This window comes from Stomoxys calcitrans, chromosome 5 (genome assembly GCF_963082655.1).
Source record: "Stomoxys calcitrans chromosome 5, idStoCalc2.1, whole genome shotgun sequence".
NCBI classification, from domain to species: Eukaryota; Metazoa; Arthropoda; class Insecta; order Diptera; family Muscidae; genus Stomoxys; species Stomoxys calcitrans.
The window spans coordinates 132,218,272-132,235,103 of record NC_081556.1 but is presented as its reverse complement, the minus strand read 5'-3'; the positions used below and the strand labels follow the sequence as shown (position 1 = coordinate 132,235,103).

Genomic DNA, 16,832 nt, shown 5'->3' with positions numbered 1-16,832 from the left:
TTTCTGGTAACACAAGTTTATTGACGGCAGTCCTCTGGCTTCCACGGCCACTCGTCTGCTCTTTCATTCCCCCTTACTCCGTTATGGTCTGGCAGCCAAACGATGCGGATCGTGCCATCCTAAGAGAAGCCGTTAATCACTTTCTTACAATCCAAGACTGTTTGTGACCTTACCGTCCTGGTTGTTATTGGCCAGTTTACTGTCTGTTGTTCTTTGGTTCAGACTCCACCTCACGCATTTCGTGATCGCCTGGATCCCCGTCTTCAGGACCGTATTATGGTCAGGCAGTTGAAAACAGATCTCAGTCCCTAAGTTCTCAATGTACCCACTCTAAACGTATTCAGTGCTCACTCTGTCCTCTAGCTTTGATCCATCTGTGTAGCATGTCTCTCAGATGGCTATATCAGAGATCTATCAATCCAAGACGACCTCAAGTGTCGTCTCAGGTATCCGATCGGAAATCTCTATCATTCCTTTCAGGTTTCCTATCGTCGCCTCATTTATACTTCCAAAATGTTGTGTAGGAAATCGGTTGTAAACATTTTGAAGGTGGGTTTCTAGCGATCGGCATGACCGAACTTAATGCGACTTTTTATTAAGTTTCGAACATCTTCCAGCTCGAGATCATATTCCATGTTTTCTATTCATATAATAGCAAAGCAAAGAACTAACAAGTTGAGAGAGTGTGTGTTATTATTCAAAACGCGTTGACTGGCTAGTGGATCATGATTTCTTATACGCCATGTATCGTCATCAACATGAGATGTTTGCTAAAACAGCAGCACAATGTTAGCTAAAAAAGCAGTAATGTCTGCTTTGGCTTTTTCAGCAAACAAAAAGATTTCGATTTGTGTCCCTTAGTCTCCCAAGAATGGAATCGAATACGTAACGATTTCTTGGTATCCATATGTTAAGCCATTAGTCGAGAAGCCATATCTTCGTTCTATGCAAAATCCTTTGCTGCTGCTGGCCATAGTTAGAATTAAGACTGTTTAAAAAATAAGTGATATTCACTTATAAAATTTTGAAAATACCACCTGAAATGGTATTCCCATTGTGGCTGAATGTCTTCTTTATCTTGTATCTCTTACCTCCACTGAATAGCTATACCATTTCCTTCTGTTATGGAAGTTATACCTTTTAAGCAGTTTCCAAAAATCAGACACCACCCTTTCCAATCTCTAATGTGTCGAGGGCAGGGGGGAAGTGGCCAATCCCAAAAAGTGTTGTGTAAATTACTTGTACGTGTTAACGGTTTGGAGCACGTTGTATGCGTAATAGACCACAATATAGAAGTCATAATTTTTGTAGCTGCTCGCCTTCAACTGCTGCTGCTGCAGCAGAATACTTCTGACAAGCATACTTTTCGAAGTAGCAGACGAAAACTCACAGCATAAGTTTTCACAATTCTCCAACAGACGTCTAGAATTTCCCATGGAATATCAAAGTAGAGCCAACATTAAGGCATCACAAAAAAAGTAAAGTAAGAAATGAAAAAAAAAAAACAAACTTCAACACCGCAACAATAAATTTAGCTACTAAAGCCAACAGATTACATATTTTTTCGTTTAAGAATTATTTCGGTTTCCTTCATGCTCGATATGCTGGGGCAAAGAACTATACCGAACAATTTCTCGATGTTGTTGTTGTTTCATGCTCATTTTTGTGAGTGAGTGTGCATGGGAATGCTGCCTTTCGCCTTTCGTCCTTTAAAGGATATTATAACAATTATTCCATTGTGAAAGAAAGAAAATATATTTTATAGTACTTGCAACCACATCCAGCAGATGTGTTCAATGTGAATTTTCTTCTTTTGTTTTCACATTGATGCAATTGCACAAGGAAGGGGAAATGGCAACGAAAAGCTTCCTTTAAAGTAAATTTGATGCATTTTTGAATTTTGATATATTTTTGATATAAAATTTAATATGAGGGATAAGGCATCCTTCTGGGGTAGAATGAACAAAAGATCTCACAAACAGTAGCAATGAGAAACTAAATAAGTAAGAGCGTGCTATGTTCGGTCGGGCCGAATCTTATATACCCTCCACCATGGATCGCATTTGAAACTAAACAAGTAAGAGCGTACTATGTTCGGCTGGGCCAAATCTTATATACCCTCCACCATGGATCGCATTTGTCGAATTCTATGCGCTGTATCTCTTTTTAGGCAAACAGAGAATATTGAATAGGAACTGTTATGCTATTGAAGTTATATCAAGTTAAAGTCCGATCCGGACCATAAGTGAGTGCTGAACATTGTGGAAGTCATTGTGTAATATTTCAGTTCATTCGGATAAGAATTGCGCCTTGTAGGGGCTCAAGAAGCAAAACCGGATCGGTTTATATGGGAGCTGTATCAAGCTATTAATCGATTCAGACCATATTAAACACGTATGCTGAAGGTCATGAGAGAAGACGTTGTACAATATTTCTGCCAAATCAGATGAGAATTGCGGCCTCTAGAGGCTCAAGAAGTCAAGATCGCATATCGGTTTATATGGCAGCTATATCAAAACATGGACCGATTTGAACCATACTTAGCACAGTTGTTGAATATCATAACAAAATACATCGTGCAATATATCATTCAAATCGGATAAGAATTACACCCTCTAGTGGCTCAAGAAGTCAAGATCCCAGATCGGTTTATATGGCAACTATATCAGATTATGGACCGATTTGAACCATTCTCAACACAGTTGTTGGAAGTTATAATGAAACACCTCATGCAAAATTTCAGTTAAATCGGACGAGAATTAAGCCCTCTAGAGGCTCAAGAAGTCAAGGCCCATGATCGGTTTATATGGCAGCTATATCAAAACATGGACCGATTTGAACCATACATAGCAAAGTTGTTGGAAGTCATAATGAAACACCTCGTGCAAAATTTCAGTCAAATCGGACGAGAATTACGCCCTCTAGAGACTCAAGAAGTCAAGACCCAAGATCGGTTTATATGGCAGCTATATCAAAACATGGACCGATTTGAACCATACACAGCAAAGTTGTTGGAAGTCATAACGAAATTTCTCGTGCAAAATATCATTCCAATCGGATAAGAATTTCGCCCTCTAGAGGCTCAAGAAGTCAAGACCCCAGATCGGTTTATATGGCAGCTATATCAGGTTATGGACCGATTTGAACCATTCTCAACACAGTCGTTGGAAGTCATAACGAATCACCTCATGCAAAATTTCAGTCAAATCGGAATTACGCCCTCTAGAGGCTCAAGAAGTCAAGATCCCAGATCGGTTTATATGGCAGCTATATCAAAACATGGACCGATTTGAACCATACATAGCAAAGTTGTTGGAAGTCATAACGAAATTCCTCGTGCAAAATATCATTCCAATCGGATAAGAATTTCGCCCTCTAGAGGCTCAAGAAGTCAAGACCCAAGATCGGTTTATTAGGCAGCTATATCAAAACATGGACCGATTTGAACCATACATAGCAAAGTTGTTGGAAGTCATAACGAAATTCCTCGTGCAAAATATCATTCCAATCGGATAAGAATTTCGCACTCTAGAGGCTCAAGAAGTCAAGACCCCAGATAGGTTTATATGGCAGCTATATCAAAACATGGACCGAAATGACCCATTTACAATCCCAACCGACCTACACTAATAAGAAGTATTTGTGCAAAATTTCAAGCGGCTAGCTGTACTCCTTCGAATGTTAGCTTGCTTTCGACAGACAGACGGAAGGACAGACGGACATACGGACGGACGGACATGGCTAGATCGACATAAAATGTCCCGACGACCAAGAATCTATATACTTTATGGGGTTTCAGACGAATATTTCAAGAAAGTTGTTTTCGCAAGAAAAGTTGTTAGTTCTCACAGGCGTTCGGGTCGCAAACACGCAGCTGCTATTAGGGCTGCAGAGTCTAGCCATTGACTGCGACCACGGGTCGGAGTCCGAATATTAAGCTGAAGTCGGAGAGCGGTTCAGAGTCGGTGCTAGCGTGCTCAACTCCGAACCAAACTCCTACTCCGGCTCAATAGTCCGACTCCGACTGCGACTCTGACCTCAAAAATTCGACTCCGCAGCCCTGATATCCAGTGAGCCGAACACCGGTGAGAACGCACAACTCTTCTTTCGATATTTTCCGGAGTTCTGATGCTGCTTTGAAGTCCATTTCTGGGTTTAGCGACACTACCACACTCCCGACATGAGTTAATCCACGACAGAATCGCATTATGACCCGAAACGATTCTGTGAGGAGGCGAGCGCGGAAGGCACGTTACGTTGCTATGGGACTTTCTGACACCACTTTTCGTCAAATTCTTCATCGAAACTCAAAAATTCATTCCTGTGGCAAACTCAGCACAAGATACACTGCATTTTTGTGAAAACATTTCCTCGACTGCCTTATATCTCTCCATCTAATGGCCGGTACGCTCTCTAGATTTGAGTTAACCCGACTTCTTTTTATGGGGTTATGTGCATAATCAGGTGGCCCTGAAGGCCTTGGCTACGGGTCATGTTAGGTCGGGGATTGCCCTTAGCGGCAAGGAGCTTCGAGGTTGTTTGGGAACTGCTGTCAGATTGTGCTAGGTTCCGGGCCACCAAGGGGGCGGAGGGGAACGAAGCGGTTAATGGATTCAACAAAGTATGCAAATAGCGTGGGCCCAGGTTCTCAAGGACGAGGATGGCAACTTTCCTGAGGCTGAAGACATGCTCCCTTGGGCTGTTGGTGGGAATCCTAACCGGCCACTGCAATTTCAGGTGGCTGAAAGAGCGGTGATGAGGAGGAGTTGGAGACGGTCATGCGTCTTCTGTGTCAATGCCCCGTGTTGATGAGCAGAAGGATTATAAGTGGACACTTATTTTCTTCTCTAAGCTCTCTACGGCCATTCCACCCTTTTGTCATTCTGGATTTCTACAGGGCCTGGGGTGGCTGTCGAGGCAAAACTAATTCGATGAGATTTTTCAGTTACTGTGCCGTATGGGTAGGCTCTCTCTTATTTCATCTTTTTCTAGGACTAACACAATGTCCCAAGGGTCTCCAAGAGAAGCAGCTGGTAGCTACGGTTTTTCAACCATTGTTATTGGTTGTTTTTAATATCACATGTAGTGGTACTATATGTACCGCTTTTTCTTATGTTACCATAGCTTCAAGTTGCCCAGCAAACACTTTTCTCGATTTTTCTTCCCATTTAACATTGGTTGAAAAATAATGATATAGTTAAATCTTCTTAAAATCACTTTAACATATCAAAAATATTCACAACAGATCACATTCCTACCGCAAACCATAATCTCTATTTTTATCATTCTAATGAGGGGTTTCCCTGGAACCGCCCCCTCACAGTTCACACTTAATGTAATTAACTGTTAATATTTTTCATTCTAATCTAGCAAAACAAACGAAATCCATATTTCCGTCCATTAGAATTTATACACCCAAAATCCGGTGAATAGTGAAAAACACCCCCTAATTTCCTAGCCAAAAGTTATAAAGAAGAACCCCCTCTCCCACCCATTCGTGAGTGCCCCCCCAAAAGTTGACCACAAAAATGAAAACCCTTAATAAACTTACCTATGGAAATTTGTTTGATAATATTTTCACATTCGGTCTATATCAGCACAGCGACTGGTAGGCCCACTCCTGTGTCACAAAAACCTAAGAACGATCATTAAAATGAACTGTTAAATGCATGCATATGTGTGTGTGTGTGAAGCCTAAAAGCCATTCGAAATGGAAACAAAGGCAGGAAAAATTATTAATAATCTAAAAACAAAATGGGCCATCAGAACTATTAGGCTTTTCCTTAGGGAGGGGGGGGGAGGTAGTCAGAGGGTAAAATTTCACAAGGACATATGCTCATATACAAACACTCACACTTACACACACACACACACCCTGGCGCACATTTTTAAATGGCTTATAGACAGGAAAGCCATTGAATATCAGTCGCTTAGTGTATTTGTGTGTGTGTGTATGTGTGTGTGTGTTAGTTTTGGGTATGTTGCTATGTAGACACCAACTAAATGTGTGTGGTCAACCCCTTATGATAGGAAACAAAATTTAATATAAAAATGAGTAATAAAAGAACCCAATAGCAACAACTACAACAACAATGAAAGAAAAATAATAATCAAAAAATAACTGCTCCATTTCCAATTGACGAAGAATGGGCCGTTTCTCCCACAAAAAAATATATATATAACAAATAATAACCAAAAACCAAACATTTTGTATTTGCCATCGACTTGCCAGCAAACTCATATGTTTTTCTTTCACTTCTTTTGGCCCCTTATTGAAGGGAAAAATATGTTTTATGCTTTCTACTCTCGCATAAGGCAGGCCATCATACATGGAAACTTTAGTTAAATACTGCAAAAAAAAAAATCCCAAGAAAACAAATATTATTGAATTGAGGGTTGCTTGGTCCAGTTTGGCCAACGTATGGGTAAGGGGAAACTGTTTATGGCTTTATACAATTATGAAAACAAAGTAAGAAACAGTGGTTAAGAATTTATAGGAAACACTGTTGTGGAAAACTACCTAAGACTAAAGGAAGAAAATGTTTCCCAAATTATATAGCAAATGCAAATTTTGGGTTGGGTGGGCCACCGAGTCATATTTTTATATCAATTTCTACCATTTGTGAAAATTTCATGAAAATTGGTTCGGCTGTTTTTGAGTCAATACGGAACAAACAAAAAGAGCGTTCTCTTTCACACTATATTGTCCGATTTAGGGAGTATTTTGGGTGACTTGGTATTTGGATGGGGTGGATATCAAATTCGTTTTTAACTTTGAAATACTTTTTATTTGAGTCCCATATTACCTGCGGAGACCACCGTAACGCAAAGGTTAACATGTCCGCCGAATCCTGGCGAGAACATCAGAAAAATTTTCAGCGGCGGTTATTCCTTGCCGTTTGTGAGGAACTAAGCAATTTGAAAAAATGATATGGCAGCCGAAAAAACTTCTCGCCACAAGAGGTGTCGCACTGCGGCACGTCGGTCGGACTCGGCTTATATCATTGAGCTTAAACTTGATCGGACAGCACTCATTGAAATGTGAGAAGTTTGCCCCTGTTCCTTAATGGAATGTTCATGGGCAAATTTGCATTTGTATTACCATGGTCAGTAAATAAGTTCCGTTAGGAGGGTGTTTTGGGGTGAAGTGAACCCCCAGCCGCTAAGACCCGAAAAGGAATATACGATTTGTACTCCACTTCGAACTACCTTTCATTTAAGCTTCATATTGCCATGATCGGTAAAAAAGTTTGGGTAATGAGAAGTCCTTTTTAGGGGACGGATGGCACCTCAGACATTTCAACTCAAATATGGATATCAAATTCGTGCTGCACTTCCAAATCCCTTTATTTTGAGCCCCATATTGCCATGGCCCTTAAATATGAACCGTTTGGAGGGTGTCTGGGCGGCCACCGGCACGTTGCACTGAAATTAGATATCAAATTCGTTCTTTATTCCCAACGGAAATGAAGTTCAGTTTAGGGGGTGCTTTAGAGCGTACCCCAAAACACTTGGCTTCTAAATTGGTTACGTTTTCGTTTTCTACTCTCAAATACCATTCATTAAAGTCCCATATTGTCATTATTTGGACCTTATGTTTTATGCCATAGTTGTAATCTACTGCCGAATACTTTTGAGTCCCATATTGACATAAATTTCGAATATATCTGTTTAGAGTAGTTTTGGGGTTGGGGAGGGATAGGCTCGCTGGGTACTTTTTTTACTTTTAAAGAAATTTTTGTAAATGTTTACTCCTAAATTAAATTTTATTACAAATTTATTTCTACGTAATTTTTATACCCACCACCGAAGGATGTGGGGGTATATTCATTTTGTCATTCCGTTTGCAACACATCGAAATATCAATTTCCGACTATATATTCTTAATCAGCTTAAAAATCTAATGCGATCTAGCCATGTCCGTCCGTCTGTTTGTTGAAATCACTCTACAGTCTTTAAAAAAAGAGATATCGAGCCGAAACTTTGCCCAGATTCTTTTTTTTTGTCCATAAGCAGATTAAGTTCGAAGATGGGCTATATCGGACCAAATCTTGATATAGCCCCCATATAGACCGATCCGCCGATTTAGGGTCTTAGGCTCATAAAAGCCACATTTATTATCCGATTTTGCTGAAATTTGGGACAGTAAGTTGTGTTAGGCCCTTCGACATTCTTCTTCAATTTGGCTCAGATCGGTCCTGTTTTGCATATAGCCCCCATATAGACCGATACACCGATTTAGGGTCTTAGGCCCATAAAAGCCACATTTAATATTCGATTTTACTGAAATTTGGGACAGCGAGTTGCATTAGGCCCTTTGACATCTCTCTTCAATTTGGTCCAGATCGGTCCAGATTTGGATATAGCTGCCATATAGACCGATCTCTCGATTTTTGGCTTTGGACTCATAAAATGCGCATTTATTGTCCGATGTCGTCGAAATTTGGAACAAAGAGTCAAGTTAAGCCCCTAGACATCTTTCTTCAATTTGGCCCAGATCGGTATATATTTGGATATAGCTGCCATATAGACCGATCTCTCGATTTAAGGCTTTGGGCCCCTAAAAGTCGCATTTATTGCCCGATTTCGTCAAAATTTAGTTGTATTGGACCTTTCGACATTCTTCTTAAATTTGGCCCAGATCGGTCCAGATTTGCATATAGCTGCCATATAGACCGATATCTCGATTTAAAGTCTTGGCCCCATAAAAGGCACATTTATAATTCGATTTCACTGAAATTTGACACAGTGGCTTATGTTAGGCTTTTCGATATCAGTGTCGTATATTTTGTTATACACAATTGAACAATGACTTTACTTATTGGTATTTGGTCCAAATTGGAACATATTCCGGTATAACTGCTATGGAGCATAAGGTATGCATTTTTCACCGGATTTTGACGAAAGGTGGTTTACATATATACCCGAGGTGGTGGGTATCTAAAATTCAGCCCGGCCGAACTTAACGTCTTTTTACTTGTTTTTTTAGAAAAACTGAAACAATATTTAATTTCTATGAAAAATTTTGTCCAAATTCAATATCTAAAGAAAAAAAAATTTTTTTTTCTTTTTATTTTTAATATTAAAATAATTAATATTTCTTCACACTATCCCACTGTGCTACATCCAGCTCATGGAACATGATTTAAATGCAACGACTGACTGACCCTTAAAGCATTCCTTAAATATTTCCTTAGTTATTCTAGGACACACATACCCGCAATACTTCAAATGCCTGACAGAGTTCATGGCGTGCGTGTGCCTGGGTGCTTGATGGTGTCTTGAAATTGCATACGAATAAACTTTGTGTTCTCCTTACTTCTCGTAGAAGGGGCAAAGGCAGTGTGAGTATACCAAAATAGGGTGTCTATTTCAAATGCCATTTCCTTGGTTTTATTACTCAGAGAATTCCGTTTGCAGCAGAAGCAGCCAACATCAAAAACAGGGCACAAAAATCATTTTTATTGCAAGAATTTGGATTGCACACCAAAAAAGGAAAGGAAGAGGGGGTGGGGGGGCACAAAATGACCAACCAAACAGCCAACCATTCATTCATTCATCAGTCAGCAAGGCAAGGGGTCTATGCCGTTGGGTCGGTTGGTCGGCCGACCGGCCGGCTTGTGCCCTTCTCATGCTTGGCTAGTGGATTTGTTGCGCTTGGTTGGAGTAATTTGCAGCAGATTGCAAAAGTTAAATTGGTTTGTTTATATGAAAATCGGTTGCCATATCCGCACCCACTAACAATTTACCCTCTTTTCTTGAAGAGAACTAATTTTTTTTTCTTGGAGCGTTAGAGGGGAGTAAACGTTCAAAGAAAACCCCGACAATTATATCAATTTTTTCCTTTTGGCATCCCAATACTAAAATCATTGGGGATTCCCATATGCAGCATACAACAACAAGTAGAGACAAAAGTTGAGCTATGAAGACCATTCGATACTCTACATAGATATAAGAAAGGAAAGACAGTTTGTCAGACAGATGGACCGACTTTTTGAACTTTTTTCTAGAAATGAAATTTTGACAAAATATTCAATAGAAATTTTGAAAAAATTTCCAATAGAAGTTTTGACAAAATTTTTAATAAAGGTTTGTACAATATCAAAACTTTTTAAGGAAATTGAGTTTGGCAAAATATTTTATAGAAGTGAAATTTAAAAAAATATTCCTTGGAAATAAAATATTTTTCGAGTTTTTTATTAGCTGTGAAATTTTGCCAAAACTTCCTTCCTCCAAAGTTGTGTAGTGTGCAATATCGGTCGTCTTATTATTGCTGAAGTGTACTGTGGGGGAGCAAGTGATGGTGTTTTATGCAATTTAGTTGTTCCTTTCAAGCGACCATAAACACTTTTGGTGCTTATAGTCTGTATTCAACAAAAGTCCAAAGTTTCTTCAACCCCATACAGTGACCAACTCCCCCTCCATCCCAAAAACCCTCAATGGAATGCATTTTGTAACTCTGTGGAATATTTTTCATATCTGCGAATATATTACATGGTACATCTGGAAATGGCAAATCGCACTTTGATTGGTCCTCTTTTGGTGGCTTCGCCGAGCATATTTCATTTTATGGTGTTTTTATACGACTCCAAGAATATGTGCGAGTTTTGGTGGCATGGTCTTGCATAGAAATGAACTGTTTAATAACAAATTAAGTAGTTTAGGTTAACATGCATACAATTGTTTAAATAATTTATTCATGACATTAAATTGTTTTTGCTATCGACAATGCAATAGAAGCGTCTGTATTTATATGAAGTGCCCCCGTCCGTCGTAACCACAAAACTGGACTTTACACAAAGTTATTGTGTTTTTCTTTGAACATTTCTGCTGGGGACGAGTATGCATTACTGAGGACTGAAGTCCTCAGTCGTCGTTTCAGTTTTCATTTAGAGTCTAACTACCGTAAATCAAACAACAATGACGTGTTTTTGAAGCAAGAAAATTGTCTTAAGTGAAAGGACCTCGTTCTACATACAAAGGAATGCAAGAAAAATATGCAATTTTTTTCCCCCTTCTGTGCCACTCTTCCTAGGAATTCCAAGAACTTTGTGGTCAAGTGAGGGGTAGTTGAAGGATTGGTTATGTTTTCCTAGGATAAGAAGTTGTTGTCCTTGAAGTTATACTTAAAGATTTATTGCATTTAAGATTTTGGTGGTAGGAGGGAATCTTTAACTTATGGGGATGATATCATCATACCTTTTAAGTTAAATTTTTTCGAAATTCATTTGTCAGACAAATTTCAATGAAATCTTAGAAAATTCAATTTGTGTTTGTTTGTCGTATAGACTCAAAAACGGCTGAACCGATTACCTTGAACTTTACACAGATTGTGTAGGTTGGTTTGGTCTGAAAACATAGGCTATATCACTTTTTGATATCGGGAGGGGGAGCGGACCCTCCCCCTTACCACAAAAGTACTACCCAAAAATAAAAGTGGATCGATCGGGACAATATGGGATTCAAATGAAAGGTATTCAAGAGTACAGCACGAATTTCATAATAGAAGTTGGGTTCAAGTACCTGGGGGGCCGCCCCAGCCCCAAAACCCCTTAAAATAGGTTTATTTGACGATCATGACAATATGAGACTCAAATGAAAGGTATTCAGGAGTAGATTAGGAATATGGTCAAGAATAAGAAATATGCTTTATAATTTGTTGATGTCGGAAGGGGTCGGACCCTTCCCGTTACCCCAAAAATACCAACTAAAATCACAAGTGGACCGATAAAGACATTATGGATATCATATGAAAGGTTTTGAAGAGCAGAATACCAATATGATATTAAAAATTGGGTCCAAGTAGCCAGGAAATTGCCCTAACTAAATTTCGCCCTAAAATGTCTAAAAACAGACAAATTGGTCGTCCATATCAATATGGTGCTTAAATGAAAGGTATTAGGGAGTAGATTACGAATGTGGCATACAAAATCAGATCGAAGTGTAGGGGGTGACCCCACCCCCTAAAAACTCCGTAAAAGGGCATATGACCCACTATGACTCTATATAGGTTAAATGATTTTTAGATATCGGATGGTGGCTGACCCTCCCCCTTAGGTTAAGTTAGTTTGTAAAGAGGGTGCAGATATTAATCCGCCCCATGCCACTATGGACATACACCTAAGCCAGTGATCGGCTTGTTGTGCGAGACCCTCCCCTTTCACCAAAAACGCCACCCAAAACCAAAAGTGGACTGATGGCCACAATATGGGTATCAAATGAAAGGAATTGGAGACTAGAAAATGAATATCATATTAAATTTTGGGTCCAAGTACCCAGCGGGCCGCCCCAACCCAAAAACTCCTCCAAACAGAAATATTCGACGTTCCTATCAATATGGGACTCAAATGAAAAGTAGCCGGCAGTAGATTACAAATATAGCATAAACCTGTAAGGAAAGGCAAAAGTCGGGCGGTGCCGACTATATAATACCCTACACCACCTAGTGCATGTAGTACTTTTTATACGTAGAACTTATGTCGAAATCTAGTCAGACTTTAATTTGGATACCATTTGAAATAGCAATTTAAAACCTTGTAAGATTTTCTTACCATAGGACAAAAGATTTGGATTTCCATATCTTTAAAGGCCATATCGTATAAAAGATTATATGGGAGTTATATCGTAACCTGTGGCAATTTTAATGACACATACTGGGACGTCAAATAGAGCATCTCACGCCCTACATTGTAGTGATGTGACCAAAATTGTGGATTTTACTGCCTTAAAATTTCATATCGGATGAGATATACACATTGGAGCTATATCTAAATTAGAACCGATTTTAATGAAATTTTGCGCACGTATTGGAACGTCAATTTAAACGTCTCATGTAAACTCGGACGGAAATTGTGGCTTCTACTGCCTTAAACGGCCATATCGGATGAAAGATATATATGGGAGCTATATCTAAATCTAGACCGATTTTCATGAAATTTTGCACACATATTAGGACGTCAAGTAAAGCATCTCATGCAAAGTTTTGTAAAGATCGGACCAAAATTGTGGCTTCTACAGCCTTAAAAAGCCAAATCGGATGAAAGATATATATGGGAGCTATATCTAAACCTGAACCGAATTTTATGAAATTTTACACATACATTGAGACTTCACAAAAACGACTCCACTCCAAGTTTGGTAAAGATCGGACCAAAATTGTGGCATCTACCGCTTTAATAGTTTAAATCGGGTGAATGATATATATGGGACCTATATCTAAATCTGAACCGATTTTTATGAAATTTTCCAGATATATTAAGTGCAGTTAGAAAACAGTCCGTGACAAATTTTGTGCAGATCGGCAGAAAATTGTAGCTACTACGGCCATTTAAGTGCAAATCGGGCGATACATATATAGGGGAGCTATATCTAAATCTGGACCGATTTTTATGAAATTTTCCACACATATTAGGACGTCAAAGAAAACACCTCGTGCAAAATATTTTAAAGATCGGACTAAAACTGTGGCTTCTACAGCCATAAAAATCCATGTCGGATGAAAGATATATATGGGAGTTATATCTAAATCTGAACCGATTTTTATGAAATATTGTACAGATATGTAGACCTCAAATAAAATACCCAATGCCAAATTTTGTGAAGATCGGACGAAAACTGTGGCTTTTACAGCCATAAAAGTCCATGTCGGATGAAAGATATATATGGGAGTTATATCTAAATCTGAACCGATTTTTATGAAATTTTGCACACATATGTAGACCTCAAATCAAATACCCAATGCCAAATTTTGTGAAGATCGGACTAAAAGTGTGGCTTCTACAGCCTTAAAAAGCCATGTCGAATGAAAGATATATATGGGAGCTATATCTAAATCTGAACCGATTTTTGTGAAATCTTGCACACATATGTAGACCTCAAATAAAATACCCAATGACAAAGTTTGTGAAGATCGGACGAAAAGTGTGGCGTCTACAGCTTAAAAAAGCCATGTCGGATGAAAGATATATATGGGAGCTGTATCTAAATCTGAACCGAAATCACAGTGGTGGTGCAGGGTATACAAATTAGGACCAAGTAATGGGAGGTCGCCTCACTCACAAATACCCCCTAAAATGGGCATATGGGATTCAAAAAAAAAAAAATATTTGGGAGTAGATTAAAAAAATATCACATTAAAATTGGCGTTCAGGTCAAGGTGGCGCTTTTCCTCCTAAAAATACGTCCAATACGTGGCGCTTTTTCTCCTAAAAATACGTCGAATAGGTTAATTGACCCGTTATGGAAAAATGGGACTCAAATGAAAGGTATTTGGGAGTAGAAAACGAATTTGATATTGCGACACCTCTTTGTGGAGAATTTTGTACATGGCCATGCATGGCATGGTAGCTCGCAAATATCACCAGCATTAAGAGGGGATAACCACCGCTTTAACCTTTGTCCTAAGTTCCGCCAGAATTCGAACGTAGGCGTTCAGCGTCATAGGCGGACATAGACTACATTAGCACGAATTCCATATCCACATTTGGGGCGAAGCGTCCCCACCCTAAAAAGATATTAAAGAGTTAAAGAAGGTGCAACGGAGCGGGCCCAGCCCAGCTAGTACCTTATATTTGAGTGCCATGTTATCCCCATGTACTAGTAATTGCAAAATTTTTTATGAATATACCATTATGGAATAGGAGATACTTCTCTGATGTCAATGAGCGCGGTCCGATTAAGGTTTAAAGCTCAATAATAAGGGGCCTGCTTCTTTATGCCGAGTTTGAACGACATAAAAAAGGAGACCTCTTATCATTGAGATTAAAACTTTAGTCGTACTGCTCTCATTGATATGAGAGAAGTATCCTCATTATGAGTATCCTCATATGAGTGCAGTCCGATTACTTAATGGAATGTTCATGGGAAATTTAATACCAACATATCACTCGGTTTGACTTTTTGGGTACTGACAGGAAGCAAATCTTAACCTCATAACAGAAAAATGATTTCTGCCTATAAAGAGACACAGTGCAAAGAACTTGAGAATTGCCATCCATGAATCTCAGCATGCTTTTACTTGGCACCTGTTTATTTGTTCAATTCATATTTTATTGTAGTTAAGGTTAGGATGAATGGGTTACCCAACCAAAGGTGAGTTCACTCGTCGGCCAGTTTGGTCCTTTCTGGTACCCTAGAGAGAGAAAGGGAAGAGAAAGAAGATGTAAGACCTCGGACCTCGGAGAAGGAATTGAGAACCCCAGCGGGGGGTTGAAGAAACGCCCGTCCCCACGCAAGCATACATGTACCTAGGCAGGAACTTATGGCATCGATGTCGGAACCATCCTGTTCCTTCAATAAATCTCAGGAGATGTACGTTCTCCTTCACGCAAGAAAGGAGAGCCTACGTCTCTGCAGACCCATACAAAAACTCAGCAAATGCTCAATAGTCTACTTCTCATCCTCATCGAGGCAGCACCTGCAGAAGTTATCGTGCGTTATTTCCATGCGCGCCGACATGTGGCCTATGGCACAGTGTTCGTTTATGAGCCCTGTTAAGGTACTCATCGACCTCTTATCGAACGCCAGCTACACCCTCGTCCTCCTCTCGTCGATGACTGGCCATAGCGTTTTTGCAGTCCGGTCTCTGCAGACCCGTACAAAAACACAGCAAGTGCTCAATAGTCTCCCTCTCATCCTCATCGAGGCAGCTCCTGCAGAAGTTAACGTGCGTTATCTCCATGCGAGCCGCCATGTGGCCTATGGCACAGTGTTCGTTTATGACCCCTGTTAAGGTACTCATCGACCTTTTATCGAACGCCAGTAACTCCCTAGTCCTTCTCTCGTCGATGACTGGCCATAGCGTTTTTGCAGTCCGGCAACCATCCATCAAGTCCGACCTCGCTACCGACGCCGCCCTGGCCAGTAGCTCAACAAATGGCACGCAGGCAAGACCGATGACTGGTCCGCCCCGTACAGACGAACCCCTCCTGATGCACTCGTCTGCCCTCTTCTTTCCTCGAATCCCCTTATGCCCAGCAACCCATGTCAGTGTCACATCGTGGGCCGAAAATTTTGTTGAAATTTGCTTTTGGTTTGATGCTTAAAATTTATTAAAATTTAAACAGTTTAAACTGTAGAATAAATAATTTTTGTTTTTTTCAGTTTAAAACAAAAACCATTATCGAATTTTCTCCTTTCACACTCCCAATGATAACAAATTAGAAATCAAATTGCAGATATCCGAAGAAACTTCTATTGTTATTGGGAATTTCTATTGTCAAAATGAAATCAAATCATTTATGAATACATTTGGTTATTACTTTAAGAGACAATGGTGGAATTTCCTATATAATGACATGAAATATTTTCATAGTAAATCTATGTGTGTGTGTGTGTGTATGTGTGTTCTGTTATCTCAGTTGACGGTGGATATTGGTTTCATTGATTTATTTTGTTTAGTCCCGGCAATTTCTATTGTTTTTCCCCCCTCCAAAAAAAAAAAAACAGCAAGAACAAATTTCATTTCCTTTTGTATATGTGTTCGTAAGAATCATATAAAATGAATATACATACATACATAAGTATATGGAATTGGCTGTATATACATACAATAGCATATTAATATATATGATTGTGTTGTACATATACATATGCATATATGTATGTGTCTTCAAAGCTCTTTTGTTAAATATCAAATGGCATAATTTCAACATACGTGCCATCTGAGCTTGCGATTTAATATAAACATAACTATTATGTGTATATTTTCAGTCAGATATATCAGATATATATCAGAGAACAATAGAATGGACAATAATAGGGTGGTTATGTAATACATATGAGTATTTAAATATGTTAAATAAGTTGGATGGTTTATACGACTTGAACCTAGG

At 39.2% G+C, this 16,832-nt stretch overlaps 1 protein-coding gene across 2 annotated transcripts in view; it reads left to right on the top strand.

Annotated features, from left to right (window-relative positions):
* The window catches only part of LOC106089640 (semaphorin-2A-like), a 358,068-nt gene that overhangs the window by 31,235 nt on the left and 310,001 nt on the right, over window positions 1-16,832 (top strand). The gene's annotated exons all lie outside the window — the stretch shown is intronic.